Raw genomic sequence first — 9689 nt, forward strand, 5'->3', positions numbered from 1 at the left:
GGCCACCAAATCACACCCATGACTTATGTTTAGCTTGTGGTTTACTAAGACTTCAAGTTCCATTTTATAGTCTATGGGAATATCTCCTTTTTATTGGTCTCTGTTGAGTGAATTTCCTGGTTCCAGAGTGGTCCATATTTTAGATATTGCTGTTGTTTACTTGTTCAGTTTCTTCTGACTCTTTGTGACCTTCTGGACCATCCCAGGCCAGAGCTCCCTGTTGGCCATGGCCACCCCAGCTCTGCCAAGGTCAACCCAGTACCTTCAAGGATACCATCCATCCATCTTGCCCTTGGTTGGCCTTTCTTCCTTTTTTCTTCCATTTTCCCTAGTATCGTTATCTTCTTCATCTTCTCCAGATTTTAAATACTTGGGTGCTATTCTTTTTCTGTAAGGATCCTTCCAGAAGCCCATTCTATGTCAGAAATGCTTCCCAGACATCTTCTGAATAGCAAGCACCATGAAACAAAACATAGCAGATAAAAAAATTTCAGATCTTTGTCAAATACATAGCACACTTGTATCAGAGATTGTTGCAGACATCCCTCCACATTTGCTAGGGTTAGGAGTTGAAGTTGTACTTGTGGACCGAGATCAGGCATGGGCAAGCTTCAGCCTTTCATGTGTTTTGGACTTCAACTCCCACAATTCCTAATAGGCAGTAGGAAGTAGGCTGTTAGGAATTGTGGGAGTTGGAGTCCAAAACACCTGGAAGGTGGAAATTGGCTCATGCCTAACCTAGAAACTCCTAGAGATAATATTTTTAATCAAATCCACAGAAGTCCAACTTGCAAATATGGAGGACCAACTGTATGCTGTCAGGTATTGAAAGGCATATTATATTATGAAAGAAATGAATGATCCTGATCAAAAGTGGGGAACTCCACATTGTCTCCAACGTCTTCTGCAACTTTCCCACCTTGAATGGATCCCTTAAATATCTCTGGTTTGATGAAAAAAGCTTTTTCGAGCCAAAAAGGGAAGGTGGGGTCATTATAATGGGATTGTGAGACATACATCTCTGCATGTGGAGTTATGTGTAGACTGTATCACCCTCTACAACTCTTGTGTTGAGTAGCAATGTTCTGTCATTGAAGCTCATCACCAAAAGTACAATTGAATGCACAAGCAAAAGTGTCGTGTTCATCAGGGACAATGTCTCCTTGCTTGAGCAATGGCTCCGCATGGACAACTCTACTCTTGTGATCTTGAAGTGAAGGTGGACTTCCTTCAAAAAGGTTGGAGAACTTCACCATGCGTAGGACACCAATGGGATTCCAACCTATGTTTGTTCCATGGAAAGTGGTCAGAAGGAGGACATCTGATTCTTTTCCTAAATGTCTCTTTTCTCTTCTGTGTCTTCTATTGTACGTATATATATGAGTTTCAACCAGAGTTATCCTTTGTCTCATCAAGTCTTTGGGAGCATGACTGTTTGGTACTTCCTTCCTTTCCTCACTTTTCTACAACTGCCACCAAAGTTTCCAACTTGTACAACCGTAAGTTCCTTTGTTGTGTTCTCACCCTTTCAATTCTGAAGTGGGTGGGTGTGGGGAGAGGCTGTGGAGTGGGAAGATGTGGGGAGCAAAGGAGCTCTAACCACCCACCCTCCATGCTTTTTCAACAGATGGCACCCAAGATGACTGCTTAGCGCTGCATGTTTGACATCTCCCAGAAATAGCAAGCCATGCTGAACCGGTGGGCCTGTGGCCACGATCAGCTGAAGGTGGGAGTCGCGTGCTCGGCGTCTCACCTCCTGGATGAGAAAACGCTCTCGGGGGCAACTCACAGTGCATCTGCTCTGCTTCCGACTCCCCCACCCCATTTGTCCCCCGGCCCACGATGGCGGTTGGCTGGCTGCGCTCTTGCTCTCTTGTCACCAGCTTGTGTGACAGGTGAAGTGACACAAAGTCAGCAGAGTTGTGAAGAAGGTTGCTCCGGGCTCTTCCCACATGGGGAGGTGAGGTCGCTCCAGCAGGAGGAGAGCAAAGTGGGAAACAGCCCATCTTGTAACATCTGTTCACTCTTTTTCCTCTTTTTGTTTAGATGTGGTGAGGAGGCAGAGAGGAGTGCAGACAAAGACTGGCCCACAAGGAGCTTCGGAGAGGACCACACTTGGCTCAGAAGAGGTCACCTTCACTCTTACTTTTCAACTGTGTTCTACTTTCCTGAAGGATGTGATGACCACTTGTGGCTGCCACATGGACAATTGTGAGAAGAAGGTATGTCTATGGCTGGTGGAAAGCCAAGGTTGAATTTTGGGCCTCTTCTTGTTCACCAAGAGGTATACAAGGACATTGCCTCTGCTCACAGACCTGTTGGTCCTGTTGCCGTGTGCCATCACATTGACTTTGATGCATGGCAAATTACTGAATGAGTGACTTACAAAAGATCGACAAAAGGACCATAGTCTTCATGGCAAATCATTGCATGACAACCTGCTTTTCTTCCTCACACATTCACAAGGTTGAGTTTGAGTGACTTCCAAAGGATCAACAGGGCAATTGTAGTCATCTCTGTCTACTGTAACATGGTCTTGTTTTCTGACTGCATTACCCTTTCCCCAACACAACTGACTCTTCCAATTAATAGTATTGCCTCTTACATGTGTAGTATAAAATCTGTGGACCAGGAGACTTCCCAAAGCATGAACTGAACACACAAAGCATGGCAAAGAAAGACAGATGCCATGTTTTTACCAAGGATCATTCCTAGTAGAAAGTCCATGTTACAATAGACAAAGAACATGATCCTACGGAAGTCATTTATTCCATGATTCACGATGAATCAATGCCAACTTGATAGCACATATCAACATTAGTAACGGGCCCTTGAGTGGAGTCAAGATCCTTGCATGTCTCTTGGAGAGCAAGAACTCAACTTGAGTATCCCACCATCTGCCTGTTTTCTTGTTTTTTGTGTTGTTTTGAGAAAAAACAATGGTAGATTTGGGGAGGGCATAGAGAGGTGGAGAGACAAAGAATGAGCAAGGACTTCTTGAGAGAGGTTATTTTCATTCCTAAGTTCATACACACAACCTACTTTTATTGAAGGTTGAGATGAACACTTGTGGCTACCACAAGAGGAAGGTGTGTCTATGGCTGACGGGATACCCAAGTTGAGTTTGGGCACACTCCCTGTTCACCAAGAGATACGCCAAGAGGTTGCTTCACCTCAAGGACCCATTGCTTCTGTCATTGTGTGCCATCAAGCTGGCTTTGACTCATGTTGAATGAGTAACTTCCAAAAGACCAACCGAAGGGTCAACAGTTTTCATGATGAGTCACTGAATGAGTGACTTCAAAATCAAATTCTTAACAGCCTTGCTCAACAAGGTGGTCTTTATCTTTGTCTACTGTAATACAATCCTCTTTTCTTCCTTACACTCAGGTTGGCTTTGACTCACGGTGAATCACTGAATGAGTGCTTTCCCAAAGATCAGCAAGGCCATTGTTGATTTGCTGTTAGCATATTATTTTCTAACTGCTTTAGTCTTTCCACAACATGATGGACTCTTCCAGTGAATGATATTGCCTCTAAGTATAATGTCTAAGGCATGAACTGAAGATACAAAGTATGGCAAAGAAAGGTTGATTCTGAAGCCATGATTTTATCAAAGGTGATGTCTTGCAGAAAGACCAAAGGAGACTATGGTTGCCCTGGTGATCTTTTGGAAGTCACTCATTCAATGGTTCACTATGAGTCAAAGCGTACATGATGGCACATAACAACATCAGCAATGAGTAGTACTTGAGAGGAGGAACCTGCCTTCCACATCTCTTGTTGAACAAGGTCTCATCCTGAGTATCCCATCAACACACTTTCTTATGCAGTTTCCCATGAATTTGCCACAAGTGGTTCTTGGATCTCTTCACTATCCATCAATGACTCCTGGTTGGAATGGACCTACGTTTCTCCCACAAACCATGCCATGAGGAATGCCACATAAGGTGAGACCACACCATCAACAATATGGATTCTGCTCCATTTCTGTCTTAGCTTCCTGACTTTGTTACAGGCTCAGTTTTCTCCCTGACCAGTATTGGCCAAATCACATCCAAATGACCTAGAAATATGGTGAGAACAATCAACAGCAACTCCAAAAAGAATATAGATTGAGAAATAAGTCTACCTTACTGACAAAGGAGGTAATCCATAGAGGTAAAACCACAAACTATTGCTTCCATGTTCTAGTCTTACCAGTTTCATCTCAAATTGATGGCCATGAAATGATGGAAAGTTCCTTCAAACAAGACTGGAATCAATATGCATATAAGGGAATCCTCTCTGGATGGAGCAATTGGTTCACTAAAGAATAATGTGTATAATGTGAACGTCCTTCTTTCCCTCCTACTCATCCACTCTTTCCAAATAATTTCCACCCTGATGTGTGACAATATGGAAGCATCTGCAACAACCCTTCGACTTCAGATGGAAACAACTGGTGCATACAAGCTTGGAGACTGTTTTATAGTGACTTCACATTTTTTCACGCGCACCATGATTGGAACATAGCGTTATTTTGGTAGTCATCAACCACAGCTTGCCAATCTTATGAAGGTTCATAGGTTTTAACTGGTGGGCCATCATTAAGAAGGTGGGGAACATGCAACTGGGTCTTCTCACATTGCCTTCTGTTTTAATCAGTGACCAGCAAGATATGGTCACCTTAACATAAACATGATGGGGTGGTGGCATTGAATATGGCCTGGCTCCAGCAGCCAAAATCTTGTTGGTCTCTCTCTCACACACAAACAGGTTCCTTTGCACCTCTATAGACTTTTTAAAGCCTTTGTACACTGGACTTATTCACTTCATGCTTGTCTAGGCAGAGTTGTAAATGTATGGCCATTTCACATACACTAGAGTAGAACCACTGAACAACTGGATTTACTTGCACAAGTATCCCTCCATATCCAGTGGGCTTAAGGGCACAGGATCCCTATAAAAGTAGGAAAAACAAAACATAAAAATGCTATTTTTCTTTGATTAAAAAAAGAAAAGGGTCCTCCAGTGGATTATATGGTAAGTGTAGATTCATATAATGCAGTTCAGTGTGATTCTGATGGGATTATGGGATTCAGGTTCAAAATGACTCTGATGGGGATTATGGAATTCAGGTTCAGAGTGTCCCTGTTGTAGAAGATGAGGAACAGAGAGTTTTTCCCACAGCAGGGAATGGTGTTGATGATACTGAAATTAGCCAGGTGCAAATTGACTCAGAAAAGGAGGACAGTTCTCAGTCTGATAGCAAGCAGGCAGACACTAATGAGCAGGTTGGCCTTGATAGAACGGAATCTCTAGATCGAGCTAACCATTTGGAATTCCGGGTTCAAAGGAGTGCAAATAAGGAGGAGGTCAGAGGGCAAAGAAATGCTTTTATGCTTTGCAAAGGGTATTAAAACAGCTTTGACAAACCTTTGTCAAAGCAATTTCTCGCTCAAGCCAAGAAGCAAGCTCTCGTTTTCCTGGATTACCTTGCAGCCTTTGTGTGTTCATGTTCATGGGACTTTGTCATGCGTTAATGGAACCTTGTTTTATGCTTTATGTTTCTTGGATTATCCTTTAAAGCTTTGTTTTGCAACTATCATTTGGAACTTACTTTCGCTTTTAAAGAACTATTTATTTTCTATTTCCTAATAAACTACAAAAGACTTCAACCTGTGTGCAGCCTGGTGTATATAGCAAGGTGAAACTATCCTGAGGTGCGACATTAGCCAACAATTCCAGCCAAGCTGTTGTGTATCCTGGGATAGTGCATAAATATTTGTCCAATATAACCCTTCTTATTGGTGGAATAGGAATGTTGTTTCTCCTGAAAAGGGTCAAATTGTGGGAGTTGAAGTCCAAAACACCTGGAGGGAAGGCTCAAGTTTGCCCATACCTGGTGTAGAAGCACCCTGTATTTCAGGACCAGGACTAGAAGAGTTTTTTGGGGGTGTCTGTTTCTCCTGAAAAGCCCTCCAAATGTCTGCCTTGGAACTCCAGCAGCCGCTGCCTGAATCCCCCTGCCTGCCTACTTGCCTGCCTTTAATTGGGGCTTTAATCTCCCTCCTGATATAATAATAATAATGCAATTGGTACCACCAGGCAGCTTTCGAACGGTTAACTACCCGTGCCGTCCACAGCCCATTAGGCACACAAACGCCGCCAAGGGCTCCCATTAGTTCCATCCCGAGAGCGCCGCAGAGCTGTTAGGAAGCCAATGGACTGCACAGGCACAGCAATGCCTTTCCTCTCATCGGAAGGGAGTTCTAGTGCAGGCTGCTAATCTGCACTCCTGGAATACAGTGGTACCTGCAAGGGCTCTGCAGTATTCCTGGGCTGGAAGGGTTTACTTCTGCAGTCCAGCTTTCTAGGCATTTAGCATTAAGTTCTGCGGTCTGAATAATGTAATAGCTCTGTTACAGTGAATGGTAACTTTGTGCAACCGAACCAAGACAACTAACATTCAGCCTAATGCGCATAAGCATATATCCATCAATTTCCCAATAAGGGTTGAATCTGGAGTTTCAAATTGAGACACAACAATATTGCCCAACACAAGTCTCATACAACACAAACACTCGGCAGAAAACAGCAAAGCGATACCACAAACTCAAGGGCCTTTGGATTTTTTTGGCATGGTTCAATTTTGCACATTTTTATTAAGTACCGTATATACTCGAGTATAAGCTGACTCAAATATAACCTATTGACTCGAGTATAAGCTGAGGGTGGGAAATGCAGCAGCTATGGGTAAATTTCAAAATAAAAATAGATACCAATAAAATTTCATTAATCGAGGCATCAGTAGGTTAAATGTCTTTGAATTATTACCATATTTCAAAGAAAAACAATAAACTAGTTCTATAAGTGGAAAAGTAGGGGCAACAAAAACAATATGGTATCAACAATAATCTAATAATAATAATAATAATAATAATAATAATAATAATAATAATAATAATGACAACAACAACAATAAAAACTTCATTTGGATCCCACCCTATGAGTCCCGGCTTCCAACATAGTAACAGGCAAACATTCAATGCTTATATAAACAATGCAGAGCTAGATATAGATTATAATTATAGATACTAATTTCACATATGAATTTTCCCCTGAAACTTTTGCAAATCCCCTCTGTGTATGTGTGTATGTGCATTTTCCTCCTACAATATTTGCAAGCCCCTATATATAGGTAGGTAAGAATATATTCATATCTATCCAGACATCTCTCTTTATATAGATATTTGCAGAGACTTGCAAACATAAGAGGGTAAATTCATATATAAAAATAATGTATATGTATGGCTACAGATACACATGTACATGGATCTATATGTATAAAGGATTTGCAAAGACCTGCAAACATATGAGGGGAAAATTCATATATGAAATTAATGTATATAGATAGATATACATATAAAGGTACATAGAGATGGCAAAAGCTTGCAAGGGGTTAATGCCTATATATCTGTAGGAGAGTTTAACAAATATTTCAGGGGGAAATGCTTTCATAAGATTAATGAATATATATTTTTCTTCTTTCTGACTTTCAAGGGCGTCTCTCTTTTCAAAACATTCCATTGATTAAGAGCGAGGGAGGCTTTGCAAAAGAAAACACTGATAAGGGAGGAGAAGAGAAAAATAGATCACATATTGCAAGCAATAGCCTGCAGACTTCATTGCCAGCCTTGACCTTGACCCGATTATAAGCCGAAAAACTTGGCTTATCTTCGAGTATATACGGTACATAATATTATTATCATCTGTATCAAATGCTGGTGATCGTGCCCTAGACTTGGCTGCCTAGGAACAGTCTTTTCCTGTGCAAACCTGACTATTGGATCCTGAGATTTGTAGTTTGGTGAGGCACCCACACCCTTGGACAAAGAAAGCTGAAGACCTTGTAAAACTACAATTCCATGGAGTTAAAGTGGTGTCAAATGGTTCATTCTACAGTGTAGACCAGGCATGGTAATATGCCTACCAGCTGTTGGGAATTGTGGGAGTTGTAGTCCAAAACACCTGGAGGGCCCAAGTTGGCCCATGCCTGGTGTAGACACATCCTTACTTTATGCCACCAGGGTTCAAATCCTCACTCAGTCATTGGAAGAGCCTAGAAAAGTCACACTCTCTCAGCTTCAGAGGAAGGCAATGAATACATCTTGCCAAGGACACTCTACCCTAGCATCTCCCATATTAAATAACAATAGATACACACACATTACATACATACCACTTCCAAGATAGCTGCTGTTTGCTAGGGTCACGATATCACAAATATGGCTTAATTGGACTCACTGGACTCACCCTATTGTGTTCACCAAACCTAAACCATTAAGCCCATCATGGGCTCTTTTTCCTATTGCCACACCGCAATTCCATTCCCAGGCACCTCTGTTAGGGATACGTCTTCTTCAGAAGAGGAAGGGGAGCGGAAAGTGTTCATGAATCTCAATGCTCATTTTTTGTTCAACAATAAATGTGAATTCTTCTTCATGAAAAAATAAGGCATCCCCCGAAAATAAGACCTAGAGCATCTTTGGGAGCAAAAATTAATATAAGACACTGTCTTATTTTCGGGGAAACCCGGTAGCAGCTGTGAGGGAACTCAGGGCTATAAAGCAGAAACAGGTGCAGCCAGCTCTTGCTGGTAACAAACTGACTCTAATGCCTAAGCCTTTGCTCCCCTTGTGCCTGCTTTGAGTCTGCATTTGGGAAACTACTGTTTCTTTGTTTGAAATAAGACTGCTATTTGCTTTGGGAATTTATCAGAGACTAAGAACTATGTTTGTCCTGACACTTCCTTGCTTCCTTTTGCATTATTCCACTGAGTGTGCTGTTCTTTATGTTTTGCTGAAGTAAAGCAGTTTTCATTTACTAACCACAGTGTTTTAAGGCTGTTCTTGAAAGACAAAACAGGACAGCCTCTCCCAGAGGTGGGCCATTAAATGATCTAATGTTTCAAATCCATGAATGACAGTTTATTAAGCTTCCTGCCACTGCCAGGAGCCAATCAATGGAGCCACTCCATCAAGCCCTCAGCCAATTGGAGAGCGGATCCTAGATGGATTGCTTCCCGACCAATCAGATGCATGTGCAGGTATTCTGAACTGCTGTCAAAATGAAATAAAAATGCTCTGTATTGTCCATAAGAATAAATACCTCTACTTTAGCCAACTAACCTGTGTGTGTCCTGATTTGACCTTTTGGAGTAGCTAGGCTCGCCGGGCTTCCGAACCCGTGAAATTACATAACAGTCAGATGCCAAGAGTTCAATTGCAGTATGTAACAAAATTAGAAAAATTTTCTGTTCCTGGTTTGAAAGTGTTATTTCCTGTTTAATTGTATGGTACTTACTCTAGAAGTAGTTGTTGTACTCCAGAAACTTCATATTTGTGGCTGCCACAGACTAGGTTGAATTGGTTGAGGTATTCATTGAAAAAGTATTGCAAAATGGGCTGCAGGATGTCCCTCCTGCAAAATGTTTTTGCAGTTCAATACACCTTTTCCATGTTTTTATAATAGAACCAATTAGGAAATGAAACCCAGAAACACAAATCGTATTACGTAATCTTATTAGGATTTGTAAAACACAGGCCATGAATCGAGGAATACTAACCCAAAACGAGAGTTCAGATGTTAAGCCAGGAAGTCAGGAACGCAAACTGAAGTCAAAGTCCATAAGTCCAAAGCCAGGA

General features: G+C 41.7%; 1 long non-coding RNA gene across 3 annotated transcripts; it reads left to right on the top strand.

Annotated features, from left to right (window-relative positions):
• The first annotated feature begins 799 nt into the window (after positions 1–799).
• Positions 800–5660, top strand: LOC134298747 (uncharacterized). 3 transcript variants are annotated; one of them, XR_010005835.1, is made up of 3 exons: positions 800–1499; positions 1628–1960; positions 2047–5660. It is a non-coding gene; the product is annotated as an uncharacterized LOC134298747 (long non-coding RNA). The 3 variants fall into 3 exon arrangements; XR_010005834.1 differs by having other exon boundaries at positions 1628–1726; XR_010005833.1 differs by having other exon boundaries at positions 1628–5660.
• The last annotated feature ends 4029 nt before the right edge of the window (positions 5661–9689 follow it).

Source organism: Anolis carolinensis, chromosome 4, assembly GCF_035594765.1.
Source record: "Anolis carolinensis isolate JA03-04 chromosome 4, rAnoCar3.1.pri, whole genome shotgun sequence".
Classification (NCBI taxonomy): domain Eukaryota; kingdom Metazoa; phylum Chordata; class Lepidosauria; order Squamata; family Dactyloidae; genus Anolis; species Anolis carolinensis.